The following is a 21,467-nucleotide window of genomic DNA, read 5'->3' as shown; positions in this document are numbered from 1 at the left end:
CCATTCTTTCCAGCAAACTTCCCATCCATTCAATCACCTAATATGTCTTGGGTCCCTATTTTGTGCCAGGCTTTTTCCTAGGTGATGTGAGATACAGTAGTGAGCAAATAGACCAAGAACCATACCCTTGTAATGCTACCTTTGACTACAGAAAGAGACAATAAACAACCAAAGGAAATTAAGTAACATTCTATATAATTGGGATGAGTGCTATGAAAAACACAGTAAATGGACAGTAAGTGGGTAAATGGATGGGCTGCACTGAGTAAAGCCAGATTTCAGGGTTAGATATGGGGGGCAGGGTAGACCTCCCTGAGAAGATGAAGTCTGAGCAAGGATTTGAAAGAACAAAGACTTAAGGAGGGAGACATTATTGCAATAATGCAAGCAAAATATTATGGGGGCTCAGACCAGGATCGTAGCAGTAGAGATGGCAAGGAAGGTAAAGGTGATGGGATTTTATGATTGGTTAAATGGGGGTATGAAACAGAAAAATCAAGGGCAACTCCTAGGTTTTTTCTTGTGCGACTGGAAGGATGGAGCGCCCATCGATGGAGATGGGGAAGGCTAGAAATGGAGGAGGCCTGGAGAAGGGAAGACCAGTAGCTCTGTCTTGGACATGCAGAGTTTGAGATGTTTATTAGATATTTGAGCAAAGACATCAAATAGGCAGTTGGATAAAAGGCCAGAATTCAGGAGAGAGGTTCAGAGTAGAGATACAACCTTAGCCCAGGTCCACATCACTGCTCACCTGCATTGTTGCAATGATCTCACAGCTGGGGTCCCTGTCTCTAATGTTCTATCTTTTACAGTTGTCCTCCACATTTCTATCAGAGAGGTGTTTCTAAAACTGGAATCTCACCTGCTTAAAAACCTCTGATTTCCCATTAAATATCAAATCCAACGCCACTCCACAGCATGGCACTCAAATCTACACTTCAAACTCTCCCTTATTGGCCCCAACCATACGGAGATGCTACACTGGCTCCTGGACTCATGGCTACTCCTGGATGTCAGGCACCTCTGAGCATCTGTCCATGTTGTCTCGATCTGGAACAGCACCTTCCCTGTATCCCTGGCAAACCCACGCATCCCTAGTTTCCTAATTCAAATGCCGTCTCCTTGCTAGACCTCGCTCTGCACCATCCAGGAGGATCAACTGCTCTTCCATCCTGCCATTGCAACTTATACGCTCTTCTGGGGTAATACTTACCATATGGGGAGGCAGGTTTCTGTCTTTCACTAAGCCACAGACTAGGTGCTGCTTTAGTCACCTAGGTCAGTGGCCAGCACACTGCCCGGCAGAAGTGTACAGAATAGCCAGGAGCCGAAATAAATCCAGCTGCTTTGTCAGTGTGCCCATCATACTGGCACAGCCTGGGAGTGTGGAGATATAGGAGAGGGAGGGGGGAGTCATGTTCTCCATCATGTGGGCGACCAGGAGCCGTCCATCAGAGCAACAAGGAGGCCCCCTGCAGGCGGCTGACGGTCCCTGGAGCCCAAGCACTTGGAAGCTCCTCTTCACTCCCTCCTATGGGGGTCCTGGCAGAGGAGAGTGATGGAGGTAATGGGCTTGGGTTTTAACAGTAGGGGTTCTGTTTAGGCGTGAAGGATGTCCTCATTAAACCAAGAAATGAGATGGAATTTGCAGAGAAACATTAAGGGAAATAGAAAAATGTTCTCTAAATTCATGGTGTGCCAGGGACTTCGGTGGGCACCTCAGGTCCTTGCAGTTTGCTTCCCTCATATTTACGAAGTGTCCATGGGCCTGATCCTGCTGCTTATTAAGAGACATGCCTTCTACCCTACACACACCCTTCTCCTGCCTTCCCTCCGCGAACTCCAGTGATCCTCCAACATTGACAACAACTGGCTTCCAGGTCCTAGTTCAGACCCCATCTTCAAAGGCCTTTTGAAAACTGAGCACGTTTTAAATTAAAACAAAATTCTTTTCTACTTGAGCAGAAGAAGAGATAAGAGAAACCTCGGACCTCATCCCAATTATAGCAGAACTCCCACCTCACACTAGAGAAATAACCAGCCACTAAGCTAGCTGTGGGCTCTGCCTTGGGACTCAGGGCTATTTCCTGCTTATTATCAACATCCAAGGCCACAGGGAGGCTCTGAGTCTTGAAGATCATAAATGAGGCTTTTTGGGAGAAAACCAAAATCAGAGTGACTTAGATGTAATTTATTCTTCAGCACTTTTTAGGGCTTAATTGCTTCTTAGGAAAATAGAGCAATAGTCAGAGATGCTGAAACGCAACTCTGATGCCAAAATACATTGAAAATCTAAGATTCAAAGAGCTCAGAGAGACTTCCCTAGTGGCGCAGTGGTTAAGAATCTGCCTGCCAATGCAGGGGACACAAGTTCGAGCCCTGGTCCAGGAAGATCCCACATGCTGTGGAGCAACTAAGCCCATGTGCCACAACTACTGAGCCTGCACTCCAGAGCCCACACGCCACAACTACTGAGCCTGCACTCCACAACAAGAGAAGCCACCACAATGAGAAGCCCGTGCACCGCAACGAAGAGTAGCCCCTGCTCACCGCAACTAGAGAAAAGCCCACACACAGCAACGAAGACCCAACACAGCCAAAAACAAATAAATAATTAAAAAAAAAAAAAAGGCCAAAGACAAGCCACCCCAAGAGGCCAGGGAATTTTATGTGTTTTGTTCACTGTTTCATCCCCAGCCTCCAGAACAGCACCTGGCACAGGGTAAGCTCACCAGAAACCTTTGTTCAAGAAACGATAAATCACAGGACTTAAAAGCCAGAGGCAACTGGTAGGATGAGAAGTCAAAGAACAGATGCCACAGGAGGGAGCCACGAGTCACCGTACCTTTTGATCTCATTCAAAAAACTCTTTCAAAAAATGTGAATGAAAAAAAGAACAATGTATGAACGAGTAAAACGATAAGGTGTCTTTCCAGTATCTAGCAGTGTTCTGTCTAATGTGTGTTCAGATAGAGATACAACGTCAACTGTCATGCTTCTCTCCCCTCCATCCATCTCCTTCCTCCTCCCCCTCTTCCTCCTTTCCTCCTCTTTATTCTTCTTCCATCATGTCTCTTTTTTTTCTTTTTTAATTAATTAATTTTATTTTCTTTATTTTATGTTTTTGGCTTTGTTGGGTCTTCGGTGCGGCGCAGGCTTTCTCTAGTTGCAGGGACGGGGTCTACTCTTCATTGCAGTGCACGGGCTTCTCAATGCGGTGGCTTCTGTTGCGGAGCATGGACTCTAGGCATGCGGGCTTCAGTAGTTGTGGCTTGCAGGCTCAGTAGCTGTGGCTTACTGGCTTAGTTGCTCCGCGGCATGTGGGATCTTCCTGGACCAGGGCTCGAACCCGTGTCTCCTGTATTGGCAGGCAGATTCTCAACCACTGCGCCACCAGGGAAGCCCTGATTGTGTGATTTCTTAATAGCTTGATTTCTTGCAAGGATTAAGACTCCCAATTATTGCCCTCTTTATCATTAAAATAATACACTGTCTCTCTCCAGCAGTGAGGGTTAGAATAATTTAAGATCATATCATAGGATGAGCAGTTCAGAATTCATGTCACTCAATTTGTTTACTCCTCCAAAATTAAAGACAGGACTTTTGGGGAAGATGATAAAGTATTCTGTGATATGTCTCTTTCCATCTCAGAGGCCACATGCCAAAGATGATGGCCAGGTTTGGAGACAGTCCAAATTCAAGTTCTTTTCTCAGTGGTGGGGGAGGTGGTCCTTAATCATCTCAATCATGGATAGTGTGAAAGGTCAATAAAGAACTTCAAAGGTATACAAAGCTACTAAAGGGCTCAGTAAAAGTAAGGAAAAATTAAAACTTTCTGAAAAGCCTTCTCTTTAAATACAGTCAAAATATAACTTGGGTTGGGTAGAAGTCATACCCCTTTTTAATCTGAATTTTGAGTCCCCTAAGGTAATAAGTGGTCATATTAAATATGTGATGCAAAATCATTTTGTAATTGCTTCTAGGTTTCAAAGAATTTGCAATCAGTTAAAAGAGATGTTAGATGGAGGGGATAAATCATGACTAGAAAAATACTGTGATAGGGAAGAATAAAAGTCGTAATTTCTCTTCAGTATAGTCGGCTTCTAGAAGGAGGAAGATGCAGAGAGTGATTCTCTCTCCCGTATGAATAAAATAAAAATGCAAGCATGCCTGGGACTCTGAGGTCTGTCCAGAGAGGGACAGATGGAGGCCCCAGCAAGGTTCTTACCGCACAACAACGCACTGGAGGACACTCCTGACCCTAGTGAAAGCCACAGAAGAACTCACAGATGTTCTTGTTTTGGATACAAAACAAAAACTGTGGTAAGGCCACTCTGGCTTGATGCAAACCTTGTAGATTCAGCAGGGATTGACATTATTCTTTTTTCGAAAGAGATTTACTGAGACCCTGGCTAGGCACTGGAGATATAAAAATACGTAAGAGCGAGCCACCATCTCTACTGATCTCAGGGTCTAGTTGGCATGATACTGAACTTAGAAGGTTACAAATACTAAAATCTCTGCTGCTGAGGAAAGGTGATAGTTCGAAAGAGTATATTCCAATATAAACTAATTTTACATTTGTAAGATGCAAAAATCATTCTTGTTTCTCACCCTCAAAATGAAAGGAAATTATGAATGAGGCTACACGGAAAGCTGTCCTAATCCTCTGGTTAGGAGCAGTGGGAGAAGCTATTTTAGGAAGAGTAATCACAGGAGGCTTCTCGGAGAATGTGATATCAAAAGTGAGAATTGAGAGATAAGAAAGCATCAGTCATGTGAATGTGATAAGATTACCATAGAATTTCTAAATATTTACTTAGGTCAAGTCGGCCAAACCTCAGGAAGCCTCTGAATGTTTTATTTGACATCCGTTACCTTCATTTTCAGCTTCCTTTTGTCCCCTTGTACCTCCTTAGATTGAGGTGACCCTCTAATCAGAGGAGTAACCGTCCTGATAAATGTTGGAGACGCAATGGGTTAATCAACCAGGAGTTTCTGCATGTCTTAACACTACCAGCAAGACACAGAAAAGTGAATATAAATAGTATGCATACTTGTGTATTTAAAAAAAGGAGGGTATATACAAATATGCTTATGTATGCATATAATATCTGAAAAAATATCCAAAGACACTGACATCCATGATTAATTCTGTAGAGAAAACTGGAGATCTTAGGATCTGTACAGAGAGAGGAGACTTTTTCACTAGCTACCCCTATGTAATGTGTGGTTATTGTTGTTTGTTTGATAACCATGTAAAGTCGGCCCTCTATATCCAAGGGTTCCATATCCAAGGGGTGTACATCTGAGAATTCAACCAAAGACAGATTGAAAATATTTTGGGGAAAAAATTCCAGAAACTTCCAAAAAGTAAAACTTGAATTTGCCTCACACAAGCAACTATTTACACAGCATCTACATCATATTTATGACTACTCACATAACATTTACTTTGTATTAGATATTATAAGTAATCTAGAGAGAATTTAAAGTGCACAGGAGGATATGTGTAGGTTATATGCAAATATTATGCCAATTCATATATGGGGCTTGAGCATCTGTGGATTCTGGTATCCATGGGGGTCTTAGGACCAATCCCCCTAGGACACGGAAGTATGACTGTTCGTGTATTATTTTTCAATTTTAAGTATAAAAAGAAAACAAGCTGACCAAAAAGACAGTTGCTAGAATCCCAAAGGAATGAACTACAAAGGCTGAAGTGAAGACACAGAGGCACAGCGTGGGAAAATTATTTGAGGGCTCAGAGGGCCTGAAGTGAGACTTGCTTACACCCTGTGTCTATTACAAATAGTCTCACCTAGGGCTGGCAAGCTGCCTTTATTATGCTATGTTTTGGTTCACAGATACGTAAGATGCTATCTTAGCTCAGGATGCCATGACAAGACAAAACAAAACAAAACAGGTGACTTCAACAAAAGAAATTAATTTTCTTGCAGTTCTAGAGGCTGGAAGTCCAAGATCAAGGAGCCAGCATGGTCAGTTCCATGGGAGAGCTCCCTTCCTGGCTGGCAGTCCCTTCCTAGAACTGTGTCCTTACATGATGGGCAGAGAAAGCAAGCTTTCTGATATCTCTTCTTATAAGGACACGAATCCTATCTGATCAGGGCCCCACCCTCATCACCTCATCTAACCCTGATTACCTCTCAAAGGCCTCACCTCCAAGTAACATCATTTGTGGGTTAGGGCTTCAACATACGACGTTTAGGGGGACACAATTCAGTCCATAGCTGATGCATATATATTAAGATGCATCTTAAGATACTGAGATGAATATTTGATCCCATGAGGCACATTCACCTTGTAGATGTGGATCTACTTTAAAGGGCTAACTCTTAAAGAACACTCCACATGGTTCTGTGTCAAACCTTTAATCAGGAATGAGTATAGATCGTGTGTTGAGTATGGAACCTGGCAGGAGCAAATGCTGTGGCCCTCTGAACCTGGGAAGATACAGAGTAGAAGCCAAGAAGGCTCATTAAAAAAGTACAAAGAGAGTATCAATAATCAAGTCGTACTGCTGCTGCTCTCGTTTCCCCTTGTATCAAAGGGTAGAAAACTACCCTATAAAACTAAGTAAAATGGGAGAGAGCTTCAAGATGGCGGAAGAGTGAGATGTGGAGATCATCTTCTTCCCCACAAATACATCAGAAATACATCTACATGTGGAACAACTCCTACAGAACACCTACTGAACGCTGGCAGAAGACCTCCGACCTCCCAAATCGCAAGAAACTCCCCACGTACCTGAGTAGGGAAAAAGAAAAAAGAAAAAACAGAGACAAAAGAATAGGGACGGGCCCTGCACCAGTGGGAGGTAACAGTGATCTCACTGAAGGGATCAAAGAGGAAATAAAAAAATATCTAGAAACAAATGACAATGAAAACACAATGACCCAAAACCTATGGGATGCAGCAAAAGCAGTTCTAAGAGGGAACTTTATAGCAATACAATCCTACCTTAAGAAACAAGAAACATTTCAAATAAACAACCTAACCTTACACCTAAAGCAATTAGAGAAAGAAGAACAAAAATGCCCCCAGAGTTAGCAGAAGGAAAGAAATCATAAAGATCAGATGAGAAATAAATGAAAAAGAAATGAAGGAAAGGACAGCAAAGATCAGTAAAACTAAAAGCTGGCTCCTTGAGAAGATAAACAAAACTGATAAACCATTAGCCAGACTCATCAAGAATAAAAGGGAGAAGACTCAAATCAATAGAATTAGAAATGAAAAAGGAGAAGTAACAACTGACACTGCAGAAATACAAAGGATCATGAGAGATTACTACAAGCAACTCTATGCCAATAAAATGGACAACCTGGAAGAAATGGACAAATTCTTAGAAATGCACAACCTTCTGAGACTGAACCAGGAAGAAATAGAAAATATGAATAGACCAATCACAAGCACTGAAACTGAAACTGTGATTAAAAATCTTCCAACAAACAAAAGCCCAGGACCAGATGGCTTCACAGGCGAATTCTATCAAACATTTAGAGAAGAGCTAACACCTATCCTTCTCAAACTCTTCCAAAATATAGCAGAGGGAGGAACACTCCCAAACTCGTTCTACGAGGCCACCATCACCCCGATACCAAAACCAGACAAAGATGTCACAAAAGAAGAAAACTACAGGCCAATATCACTGATGAACATAGATGCAAAGATCTTCAACAAAATACTAGTAAACAGAATCCAGTAGCACATTAAAAGGATCATACACCATGATCAAGTGTGGTTTATCCCAGGAATGCAAGCATTCTTCAATATACGCAAATCATTCAATGTGATACACCATATTAACAAATTGAAGGAGAAGAACCATATGATCATCTCAACGGATGCAGAGAAAGCTTTCGACAAAATTCAACACCCATGTATGAAAATAAACCTCCAGAAAGTAGGCATAGGGAGAACTTACCTCAACATAATAAAGGCCATATATGACAAACCCACAGCAAACATCATTCTCAATGGTGAAAAACTGTAACCATTTCCACTAATCAGGAACAAGACAAGGTTGCCCACTCTCACCACTATTATTCAGCCCTCAGCAGGGGAGAAAATATTTGCAAATGAAGCAACTCACAAAGGATTAATCTCAAAATTGTACAAGCAGCTCATGCAGCTCAACATCAAAAAACAAACAACCCAATCCAAAAATGGGCAGAAGACCTAAACAGACATTTCTCCAAAGAAGACATAAAGACTGCCAACAAACAGATGAAAGAATGCTCATCATTAATCATTCAAGCAATGCAAATCAAAACTACAATGCGGTATCATCTCACACCGGTCAGAATGGCCATCATCAAAAAATCTACAAACAATAAATGCTGGAGAAGGTGTGGAGAAAGGGGAACCCTCATACACTGTTGGTGGGAATGTAAATTGATATAGCCATTATGGAGAACAGTATGGAGGTTCCTTAAAAAACTAAAAATAGAACTACCATAGAACCTAGCAATCCCACTACTGGGCATATACCCTGAGAAAACCATAATTCAAAAAGAGTCATGTACCACAATGTTCATTGCAGCTCTATGTACAATAGCCAGGACATGGAAGCAACCTAAGTGTCCATCGACAGATGAATGGATAAAGAAGATGTGGCACATATATACAATGGAATATTACTCAGCCATAAAAAGAAACGAATTGAGTTACTTGTAGCGAGGTGGATGGACCTAGAGTCTGTCATACAGAAAGAGAAAAACAAATATCGTGTGCTAACACATATATATGGAATCTAAAATTAAAAAATGGTCATGAAGAACCTAGGGGCAAGACGGGAATAAAGACACAGACCTACCAGAGAATGGACTTGAGGACACGGGGAGGGGGAAGGGTAAGCTGGGACAAAGTGAGAGAGTGGTAGTGTATATATGGATATATATACACTACCAAATGTAAAATAGATAGCTAGGGGGAAGCAGTCGCATAGCACAGGGAGATCAGCTCAGTGCTTTGTGACCAGCTAGAAGGGTGCAATAGGGAGGGTGGGAGGGAGGCAGACACAGGAGGGAAGACATATGGGGATATATGTATATGTATAACTGATTCACTTTGTTATAAAGCAGAAACTAACATGCCACTGTAAAGCAATTATGCTCCAATAAAAATGTTAAAAAAAAAAAAAAAACTAAGTAAAATGCCACTGTGCCATTGCTTCTGGAAATTGCTTAATTGATTGTATACCAGAAAACAAAGGGAAGCTTGCTTCTTAATTCACTCAGCTTGGTCCCACCTCAGGGGTCTCAAAGACACCGGGAGGGTGTATTACACCTAATTTGGAAGTTTAAACTCTTCTTCCTGCAACAGATTTGATTACCTAACATTTGAAATATCTCACTGCAGTTATGAGCCCATCTAGTGAACACACTGCCTTGGTTACAACCTGGCTTGAAAATCCTCACTGCCCTGGAGTCTTTCTATTCCTAGCAGGGCTCACAGATAGAATACTGGAGGCCTGATGTATTTCTCTTAACACATTTTCCCCTAGTTCCATAAAGGTCCCTCTTATAAGAAAGCTAACAGTGTAGTTTTCTGAGAATGGAAGGGAAAGTTACATACAAAGAGAAATTAACAGGATGGCAACTATCTAGAAAACTAAATAGGAACTTGTTTTATTGCAACTCACTCCTGAATTCCATTGAAACCGACAGGCCGGAGATCAATATACCATCAGCCAGGCCATCTCAACACCCTGAGAATCAACTGGCAACGTGCCACCCTCCTACACAATACAACATTGACCCAGGATGTGCCTGCAGCAGATATGGCCACGCTCCCCTCCGGTAATCTGCACCCTCATGATAACCCGTGCTTGGCAGTCAGAAAGATCTCTTATCACTTCATTACCTGCCGGGTAGAGAAACCTTTCTCAGCACAATTGGTGCTTCAAAGTATACACAGAGTCATTCAAACCAAGTTTTGAGACCCTTAGAATTCCAACGTTCTTCTATTGACTCTATTTTACTAAGTACTTACTGCAATCTGTGGCTGCACTACCAAGAAATTAAATATTTAGAAGGTGTATCTCGAGGGTTTTAAATCTTCAGCGTCAGGAAGAGGTGAAGTCTTTTTCTTCCCAATGGGCCTGTTTTGACTTGCAGCTGTACATGCTATCCTTGGGGCATGCCATGGCACAAATTGTTTTAAAAATAGGAAATAAGAAGGCCAAAAACAAGTCACAAGAGTAGATAACCCAAACCTGCAGAGCAATAATAGCTACCTTGTAGTCACCCTTACTATGTAATCGGCATCGATCTAAATGCTTTACATATAACCACTCATGTCATGCTCACAGCAATGTAGGAGGTGGGTACCATTTTTACAGATCAGGAAACTGAGGCACAGAGAAAGTAACTTGTACGAAGTAAAAAGAGCTGGGGCATACCTGCCAAGGAAGCTTCTGATTAGTTTTAACCCAAATACCAGCCCCCATTTAACTTTCCCTTTTATGATTGTAAATTCACACAGTTTGTTAATCATCTTAAGTATAGGAAGTTTTATTTGCTTGTTCTACATTTTTTTAATGTATGCTTTTTTATTGAAGTAAACTTAATTTACAATGTTGTGTTAGTTTCAAGTGTACAGCAAAGTGATTCAGTTTATATATATACACACACACACACACACATATATATATATATTCTTTTTCAGATTCTTTTCTACTATAGGTTACTATAACATATTGAGTATAGCTCCCTGTGCTATACAGTAGGTCCTTGTTGTTTAGCCCATTTAACTTAACAAATAATTTGGGGGTGGGGGGGATAAAAGCAACTGCCCCTCAAAAAAATAAACAAACAACTGAACATAGTATCTCTGAAATTCTTGGTGATCTTATGGACATACAATAGCGACCCCCATTCCCCACCTATTCTGTGTAAGTGCCCTGGTTATCCGGTGTCCTTACACAAAGTAGATATTAATGAAAGCTGGTAGAAGGAAGGAAAAGGAGGGAAGACTCCCAGTGCTGTTTCTAGACCACTGTAGTCTCCGCAAAGCCCCTCCCAGAGACATGGCTTCTGTTGAGACAGAAAGAAAACAAGGTGTCTTCTAAATACTGTATGATTTCACTTACATGTGGGATCTAAAAAACACAACAAATATAACAAAAGAGAAACTGAGTCAGATATAGAGAACAAACAGGTAGTTGCCAGAAGGGAGGGGGGTCGGGGAGGAAAACAAATAGGTGAGGAAGATCTAGAGGTACAGATGTCCAGTTGTAAAGTAAGTGAGTCACAGGTATGAAATGTACGGTGTGCAGAACACAGTCAGTAACTAAGTAATATCTTTGTATGGTGACATCGTCACTAAACTTATTACAGTGATTCGTTTGAAATGTATAGAAATTTCGAATCACTATTTGTGAAATAGGAACTAACAGTGTTGGAGGTTGATTATACTTCACAAGCAAAACAAACAAACTCGTAGAAAAAGATAAGATTTGAGTTTTCCAGAGGAGGTGGCGGGAGGGTGGACTGGATGAAGGCCATCAAAAAGGGACAAACTTCCAGTTACAAGAGAAATAAGTACTATGGAGGTCAGGTACAACTTGATAAATACAATTACCACTGCTGTATGGTACACATGAAAGCTGCTAAGAGAGGAAGCCCTAAGACTTCTCACCACAAAAAAAATAAAAATCAGTGAGAAAAAAAACACAGGGCACTGCACTCCTTAGAAACTCCACGACACTGCTGGCCAACATCAAAACAGCATCTACTTCAGGGTTGTGGTAGAGGCTGCGAACAAGGCCTCTGAGGCCATATTGGTTGGGTTCAAATTGTGGCTCCACCACTTACTGACCTTGGGAGAGTCGGTTCCATCTGTAAAATGGGGACAATAATTGTTCCTACTTCATATGGTTCTTTTAAGGATTAAATTGATTAACAATTTAGAAAAGAACATGGTTCTACATCACTGCTTGCTAATCCAACAACTGCATATGTAACTTAATCTTATGTATACGGACCTTCTACCAGGGTAACCCTTCATGATGCTATGTATGGGCTGTGAGATTTTCTATTTGTTCATCTCATCTGCTACCAGCTCAGTTTGTATGGAGAGCCTGTGGTTAGAATTCACGTCCCTGTGAAATTGTTTTGAAGTGTCTTCTCTCTAGTCTCAAGACTGCCCTAGATACCCCCCTTCCTCCCATCCCCCCAAAATCAGTGCCTGGCTGACTCACGTACTTCTTATCTATGAGCTAATCTCATCCTATGTCCACTGATCTACCTTCCGCTTGCCTCTGCAGAGCCTGCACCCCCAACCTACTCTACCTGGTACCCCCGCCTCCCCGAGGGTCCAGGCAGTCAGAGCAGTGTCTGTGGGGTGGACCCACAGGCCCATCAAATGGGTCAAGCTGACTACACACGATCACCCCATCAGTGACTATGTCACTGTCTCCACCTCTTAGACAAAGTTCTCTTCCCACTGCTTCTGTCTCCCCCAACAAGAGGGATCTTCAACTAACAGTCACATAGAGGAAGTGGGCAATGTGACAGAAATAAGCACTTGAATTGAGTCAAGACACTTAGATACTCCCTCTGGCTAGTCCTCGCCACTAACCTGCTGTGTGACTTTAAGTAAGACTCTTCCCTCCTATGAGAAGAGGGACCATTGGAAGCCTCAGGGATAGTGAATCCCTGCCATGTGGGCCACCAAGCTCCATTCCCAGAACGGAGGCAGACATCACTAATCAATCATTTTCCACTGAGCCAAAATTAAGTGTCACAATTCTTCTCGATGGACAAGCATCATCCTAGGCCAGAACTGGCACGCCAGCTTAAACCTCTTTGCCACCCCCAAATCTGCTAATACTTAAGATCTTCCCCATTCATAAATCTGCCCCGTATTAAGCTGATATCAAGGACGGCTAGTCAATAGTTTTTTTTTTTTTTTTTTTAAATCACAACGTATTTGCTTATCTCATCTCTGGCACTCTTCTCATTTTCCATAGCTCCTCAGAGGGTACCAAAAGATTTGTCTACATATAGCCGCAGAACCTAAAAAACGTAGTCTGTCAGGATCAGGAAGTTTGGAATACGTTAATTGATTTATTGATTCATTTATTCATTCAAACTCACAAATTTTTTGAGTAGCAGCCACAGGCATGGCCCAGCCAGGTGTTCTCTTGTTGATTCCTTACCTGCTTGGGTGGGGATTCCCTACTATGGTTTGGTTCTTTTCTTTCCAGTGAAGAACATTTTTACCGAACAGAAGACACAGCACTGCCTGGTCCAGCTGGTTATCCCCTACCCTATCCTTTTAAGCTGCTCATCTCCCAGGGCAATGTCCCCACTTAGTCCCCAATTCCTCAGAGGAAACAGATGGATTAGATGGGATTTGGCTATGCCCAGCCCCAGCAAGATCAGAGAACTCTGAACTCAAGATAGAAATCTCGGCAGAGTTAAGAGGACTCAGAGTGCTACAAGAGAAGCTTAAGTCTAAGTTTGCTGGCTTTTACGTTTTGTCATTATGAAGGCCCCTTACCTGCCTATTCCCTGCCCACCTCACTCACCAAAAGGAGGGTTCATAACGTTAGGGGAACCATGACGGAAACCGCCCGCCCTGGCCAGACACCATAGTAACCACCTGCGTGAGTTCTCTTACAACAGCAGTCCTGGTAAGGAACACGGAACTAACAAGCTACCGCCAACCCGAAGCATTCGGGAACAGTCAAAAGGAGAGAGGAGACGCCAGTCCATATGTCCTACCAACCTCCCAGAATCCTTCTCCCCGGAATCCATCTTGGCTGATCGATGCACGTGCCAGCAGGAAGGACCCTGAGTCACAGTGATTGTCCAGAGACAACCCGGAAACTAACCCCATTCCCATAAGACCCGAGACTGCGAGTCACGTGGCAGAGCAGTTCTCCTGGGTTCCCCTACCCTGCTGCTCTCATGCCAGGGGCCCCTTTCACATAAAGTCTCTTGCTTTGTCCGCACGTGTGTCTCCTCAGACAATTCACTTCTGAGAGTCAGACAAGAGCCCACTCTTGGGCCCTGGAACGGGTCCCCCTTCCTGCAACAATAATCCAAAGTCGGGACCAAACAAGGATGAAAATTAATGACTCAAAGAGGCTCAATCCCTTTTCTTCAAATATCTGAAGGGAACTCAGGCAACAGAAGGCCCAGAGCCAGCACTCATAGTTATAATGTTCCAGGTACAATTCTGAGACACAAACAGGAATCAAAGATAGAAGGTATCAGGGAAGAGTTTCTGATTCAATGCAAAGAACATGTGAGCCTTCAGAGTAGCCCAAGAGCAGAGAATCCTCAAGGAGTAAGGAGCTGCCCGGTTGGGGGAGGTAATCAAGTGAGGCTGTAAGCAGAAAAAGGGGGGAGTTCATGATCACTTTGTTCATCTTTATAACCTCACTGCCCAGCACACAGTAGGTGCTCAATAAATATGTCTGAGAAAGGAAGGGAAGGGGATATAAGAGAGAGAGCAACCTTGGTTCTTGAGGGAGTTCTTGCTCTCAGAGTGGCTGGGCTAGATGACTTTTGGTCCCTCCTATCTCTATTCTGTGATTGTAAAAAAGAAGAAGTTTACGAAGATCTACCCCTAAGTTTTAAACAGGGATCGATGTGACTAAGTGCCAGAGCTCCCCCTACTGGACAGAAACCTTTTCAACTCTGCATTTTGCCACTTCATCAGCTCTTGGAACTGGAGGCAGGAGCAAGGCTTCTCACCACCGCCTGCTGGACTGAAAGAAGCCACTGCTCAGTATTCACCCCCTGATATGAAGATTCCACTGTGGGAAAGTGACATTGTCAGAAGCGTCAGAATCCCCTGGTGTAGCCTCTATGGCTACCAATTTTCTTCCCTCAAAGAATCAAGTGTTCTTACCTACAGTAAATCCGCACCCATTTCACTGTATGCGGCCAGTCGAATAACCTGTCTGTACTGAACACCAACTATGTGCCCAGCTACTTGGCACTGAGGATCCAATGGTGAACAAGTAGACAGACCAGCGCTAAGAAGAAGCACAGCATCCTATGAGCACACACGCCTGTGTGTCTACAGCTATGGGGGGAGTGGTCCAGGAAGGTCTCCGAGAAAAAGATGGTTTTCCTGAGCCGATGTCTGAAGGGCAAATGGATTTCATGAGGCACAGAGTAGGTGCTCACTGTTTATAAAAGTTTTCTGACTAAGCGACACAGCCCATCATTTCTGTTTCAGTTTATTTAATGGTTTTTGCTCACCGGCTCCTGAAGAGACTGAGTGCTTTGAGGTCCACCTGGGAGCCCTTAGCCTGAATTATTTATTTAACTAGAGGATACCAGGTGATTTCAAGTCTCCACACTGAACTAAGGAATTATACCAGAAACCTGTGTTGGCTGTATTTTCAGCAATATCACCTTTGACTTGGAAGTAACTGGAACGTTAATAACACTGAAAATTTAATGTCCAAATGTGGCTCACAGATGTCACATTGAAATAGCTTTGATAGTACGAACCCCTCCTTACCCACTGTGAGAGGTTAATGCATGGAGAGTCACGAATAACCACTGGGGTTGGAGGAAGTAAAGAATACTAACTGCTAAACCATGCAGCTAAGGTATCGACCATATCTGCCCCTAGTGAGAAGGAATTGGAAAGTGACATTTATTGAGCACCTACTATGATCCAGACAGAGGTTCATGCTACTGCATTTCGTCCTCATATATTTCATGTGAAATGGATATGGCCAAATTCAACTGATTGATAAACTGACATTTGAGGCCTTCGGTCACAGAGGTTGCTTACTAGTCACTATTAAATTTCTGCCAGTCTCCTCCAAATTACAAAGCAACAAAAATAGTTTTGGAGCCACTACCATGTACCAGGCTCTACGCCCAGTATTTTATATAGCTGCATCACTGACTTAATTCCGGGTGCCACTATTATCCTTCCAGGATGGGTGTACCGGCGCTCTAAGAGATCCCGTAACTTGCCCAGAGCCACACAGCTCCTGTACGGAGGCACGACTCTTTATCCACGCCTGTCCAACTTCGAAGGTCAGGTTCCTGGACACACAGACAACCCTGGGCACCAGACAGACAGGCCTAGAGGACTCAGAAGGCTTGGTTCATACAGGAAATCATCCACAGGAAAACCTTGCTTCAGCCTATCGTAACTCCTGAGCACTCATGAAAGAGCAAAATAGTCACCCTTCTGCTCAGGCAAGAAAAAAAAGGGGGGTGAATTTCACTTGCCAAGCAGAACACCTTCAGTTATAAAACTCTAATGGGAGAAATCCAGCTTTTTAGATGATGTCTATGTACATAGAATTGCTAAATGCATTTGGCGTTTAGATTCCTTGCCATCACTAAACCCCTCAGAAAGGATTTACTGAAGCAGGACTTGGCCTGGAAGAATACAACCAGGAAGGAAGTTTAAAATACTCACAAGATCAGGCAGACAAGACCAAGAGCAGACCTTGAACAATGCACTGGGGAAAGCTTTTCACCGTCTTCTGCTCCGGCCCACCCCAGATTCACCTGTGTGAATTCGTCCCAACTCTCCTCTCCCCCTGCAGGCACCTGTTCCGCACTCTGGGATGTGAATACATCCGTGTACTCACCTCCCTGGACACCTGGCATAATCGTCAGGGGCAGAGACCATGGCTCATTCATCACTACGATCCTCAGCACCCAGTCCCATGGCTCACCCAGAGCCCGCCTGAAAGTAAGTGGCTACCGTCAGAGTCGGCTCAGGCCGCCAGGACAGGCTAGGGGGCTTAAACAACAGACATGTATCTTTTCACAGTTCTGGAGGCTGTCCAAGATCAAGATGCCAGCAGGGTTGGTTACTGGTGAGCCCTCTCTTCCTGGCTTTCACTGTGTCTCCATATGGCCTTTCCTCTGCGCGTGCGTGGGAACAGAGATCTCTGGTGTCTCTTCCTCTTCTTATAAGATACGTTCTTATTGGATGAGGGCCCTGCCCTCATAACCTCATTTAACCTCAGTTACCTCCTTAAAGGCTCTATCTCTATACAGTCACATTGGGGGGTCAGAACTTCAACATGTGAATTTTGATGAGACACAACTCAGTCCGTAACAGCTGTCATCTATTTCCACTATCGTCTTACTCATGTCTGTATTTCCAGTGTCAGTACAGCCCTGACACAGCGTAGAAACGCCAGTGAGCATTTACTAAATGAATCCCATTTCACTGCACCCACCAGCTAGCAATCATTGTGAGCAGCTGTGTACCATATGGAGTGAGAAAACAGCCCCAGAGCAGTAAAGATGGAAGTTTCCAGAGTCTAGAAGGAGGTAGTCGGCCACTCAGTCAAGCTCAAGATATTTACGGAAAATGCAAAAAATGAAAATGAGATTTGCCAACAGAGAAAAAAATGAATGTGAATGAATCAATTAATTAACCAATCGAGGTATGCTATATGGGATTCTGCTGGTATGTCTGCAGGTCCTAGACCTTATAAGCTGAAACACTTAGTTTCGCTCTTTGATTGGCTCATCAGACACACCATTTGGGGATTATAAATCATAGAAACTGGCTCTTACTATTACAGTGACAAAGGCTTTTCATGTAGATCATGGTGTTTGCAAAATAATCGGGACAACAGACATTAATTGTAATTAGACGTTGTTTGTAATGTCAATATCATGTACATATAACATAAATAGCATTTTTCACACATAACATCTAATTCATCCAGTTACGGTAGGCAGAAAGATAGATTCCTGCTCCTGGAATTAACTGGACTCTGACTCTTCTATGAGTTCAAAAAATTAATGTCTTGTGAGAAGGAGTTGTGTGATAATTGGTAACAGGGCCATTTCAAGGCATGTTCTTTGGGATCAGATTAAATGGATTCAAATTCCACTCACTACCTATCTTTGGAAAAGCCATTTGCGATCCCTGTGCCTCAGTTTCTCATCTGAAAAAAAAAAAAAAGGCAGAATAAAGCCAATGATCAGATGTAATGGCATGCATGAAGGCGTCCTGAGTTTTCCTCGTATCTGAGAGTTGAAATAGCCTCTATCATCTCCAAAACACCTTTCTTCCCAGTTACTACATATGAGTGGGGGAGCCCACGTACACCAGTCTTAAAAGAAAATAAAAATCATCAGTTCTTTTCACTCTAACGCTTGCAGTCTATGGTGAAAATTAAATTTTAAATGTGAATTTAGGCTGTGAGTCAAACAAGTCCCAATGACGTGAAATTATGGCTCAAATCCATAATTATGGCCAAATTATGGCCAATTACCAAATTATGGCTCAAACTATTCCGTGCAGTTCACCTGCACGGAACAGTTCTTAACTATGGCTTCACCTATAAGAATGGGGCACATGACATTAAGGTCACCAACAGCAGTGGTCCCAGCAGTGGTGCTCTGAGGAAAATGGGACTTAGAGAGGTTAGGCAGTGAACCCAGGTCACACAGGCGTAAAGGGTACGTGTAGTCCAGCTCTTTATGAAGACAAAGACTAAGGGCTTAACCATTATGCTACAATATTTGCCCATCAAGTAAACACCACCCTGCCCTTGGGGCCTTTGTAGTTCCAAGAAGAACCTTAAAGATGCTCTGAACAAACTTGGGATAGAATAATGGGCTCCTACATCACTAGGTGCGCTCAGAATGCATGTAGCAAGTAGCTGAACTCCAAGCCATTCGTCCAATCCCTAGGCTGCTATTTCCCAAGATGTCAAACAGCCTACCTGCGGGGGCTGAAACTTTCACTGTGGGGATTTTCAGTTTTGAATCACATTAACCCAGCTCTGGGTCACCAGCTCTGTAAACATAATGGCCAACATCTGGAGACAGATGAGATCAGCTGCCCCTCATCCAGATGTTGTGATGTTCATTAATGTGACATCTTATCAAGGATGTGTTGTGTTCACGGCACTGCATGGGCTGGCTATCCAGCAGGGGACAGATTCATTTTTCTTATCTTCCAGGTGTCTTGTACGATAGGAACGGAAACATTATCTCAAATCCTCACAGAGGTGAAACGAGTGGGGGGAAATGACAGAGATTATAAAACGGATGTCTCTGACTAATTTGCATTGAAATAGCAGGATTTAGTAGTAATAACAACATAATGGGGTAGCTTACATTCATGGAGAATGAATGGCATGTCAGGCAATGTAATGAATGTTTTATGTATATTACTGTCCCATTTAAGCCCTGCACCTATTCCCATTTGAGACACAAGGATTCAGGGACTGGGAGAGGTTGGTCACATGAGGAAGTGGGTAAGCTGCATTCAAACCCGTGACTGTGTGACTCCAGAGCCCTAACTCAACCGTCACGTTAGTGACTTTTCTGTGTCCTTGCTGCTCAGAGTGCGGTGTGTGGACCAGCTGCATCTCCCTTCTGGCAGCTTGCAAGAAATGCAGAATCTCAGCCTCCCTCCCCAGACCTACACTTTACCAGGATCCCCAGGTAACTGGGTGCTGAGCATTCCAGGTGTGGTTCCCAGATGGCTTACCTCTGATCACCTGGGTGCTTATGAAAAAGGCACTCATCTGGGGTCCATTCCTGGTGTGCTGAATAAGATTCTCTGGGAGTGGGACCCAGTGCTTCAGATTATCCTGAAGGCACACTGACACCCGAAAACCAATGCTGTGGGATATTCCTTCCTTTTAAGGTCTAGATGTGGGGTTCTAGGCTTTCTTCTAGAACTGGAAGATGTAACCAAAAATGGGAGGAAATGGGTCCTTCGAGGGATCCTAAGAAGACATTCACTTGCTGCTGATCTGGAATCCCAGGGAAGCTTTCAACTTTCCTTTCAAAGCCACCTGATCAATTCCATACAGTTCAGCAAACGTGCTGAGTCCTACACTCAGCATCAGAATCAGGGGTATAAAAGGGTGGGCTCTGAACAAGGAGGGTGATACGCAAAGACACAAGTCAACACAACCCAAAGCACGGGCTCTTGGCGACACAACAGACAAACACCAGCCGAGTCAGTTCTCCCAAACTAGAAAGCCCCGTGCCCTCCCTCAGCCAGCTGGCCCCATCTGGCACCAGAGCCACCATCCTGACCAGGACAGTAGACTGCCCATGACCTCAGTCCCTCTTCTGGGTGCTGCCTGAACTGAGGCTGGGGGACAAAAGTCTCTAGGCCTCCATGTGCCCCCAGAGTGCACCTGCACATCAGCTACGCTGGTTTTAGTGTCTTCACCTCGGTTTTGGCTTTGGTTTCCTTGTACAGCTGCTAAGATTAAAACCCCTGCTCGGGCTTCCCTGGTGGCGCAGTGGTTGAGAGTCCGCCTGCCGATGCAGGGGACGCGGGTTCGTGCCCCGGTCCGGGAAGATCCCACATGCCGCGGAGCGGCTGGGCCCGTGAGCCATGGCCGCTGAGCCTGCGCGTCTGGAGCCTGTGCTCGGCAACGGGAGAGGCCACAACAGTGAGAGGCCCGTGTACCTAAAAAAAAAAAAAAAAAAAAAAAAAAAAAAAAAAAAAAAAACCCTGCTCTGTCAGGGTACAAACCTCTTGCTGATGTCCAACAATCTCCCTGTCAGCTCCCAGAAGGGGGCTGCATCTGGATTTTGAGCACGTGTTTATTTCACAAACGTGTGCCCAGGATGGAGATACTATGGAGATAAAAGACCGATGCTGTATCTACACCCAGAAACCAGAGTGCAGGCCTCACGGGGAAGGAAGATAGCCATTAATTAACTACAAACAGGGATCAGTGCCATGGAGGGGAGGTTCAGAGTCCTGTGAAAGTGAATAACAGGGGAGCCAAAGCCAATCAGGGGTGCGTGGAAGGCTTTCCTGAGGAAGTGATGTTTCCGTGGAGACCTAAAGATGCACTGAGATGGGACTGCTTATCTGGACCCCTGCTGTCACTGCGGATCAAGAAGACTTACACCTAAACACCCACTGCTCGGCAACATCAGGGCCACTTAATCAACACTGAACGTTCACTATCGTGAACAAATGAGCCTTTGGGAGGTGTTATGGGCTGAACGTGTCCCCCACAAAATTCCTATGAAGCCCTCATCTCCCATGTGGCTGTATTTGGAGATGGGCCCTCTAAGGAAGTGATTATGGTTAAGGGTGGGGCCCTGATCTGACCAGATTCGTGTTCTTATAAGAAAACTCCTGTCACTCTCTGTCCCTCTCTGGATGTGAGGACACAGCGAGAGGGTGCTGCCTACAAGCCAGAAAGAGGGTGCTCACCAGAAATCAAGCCCCACTGGGAACTTGACCTTGGACTTCCAGCCTCCAGAACTGTGAGAAAATAAATGTCTGTTGTTTAAGCCACCCAGTCTCTGGTGTTTTGTTACGATGGTCCGAGCTGACTAATACATGCTGTATTTTGACATGAATCTATTAAAGGCACTTCTTCATTTACTTACCATTACTTGCCTAAAAGAGAAAACTTAGACCTAGTGTTTCTAGAGACCTAAGGGTTTCTTTTCTTTCCCTTTTTTCTGATTAGCAACAATATCTCCGTGATACGTGTA

Source organism: Hyperoodon ampullatus, assembly GCF_949752795.1.
Source record: "Hyperoodon ampullatus genome assembly, chromosome: 10".
NCBI classification, from domain to species: Eukaryota; Metazoa; Chordata; class Mammalia; order Artiodactyla; family Ziphiidae; genus Hyperoodon; species Hyperoodon ampullatus.
Note: the sequence above shows the minus strand (reverse complement) of the source record.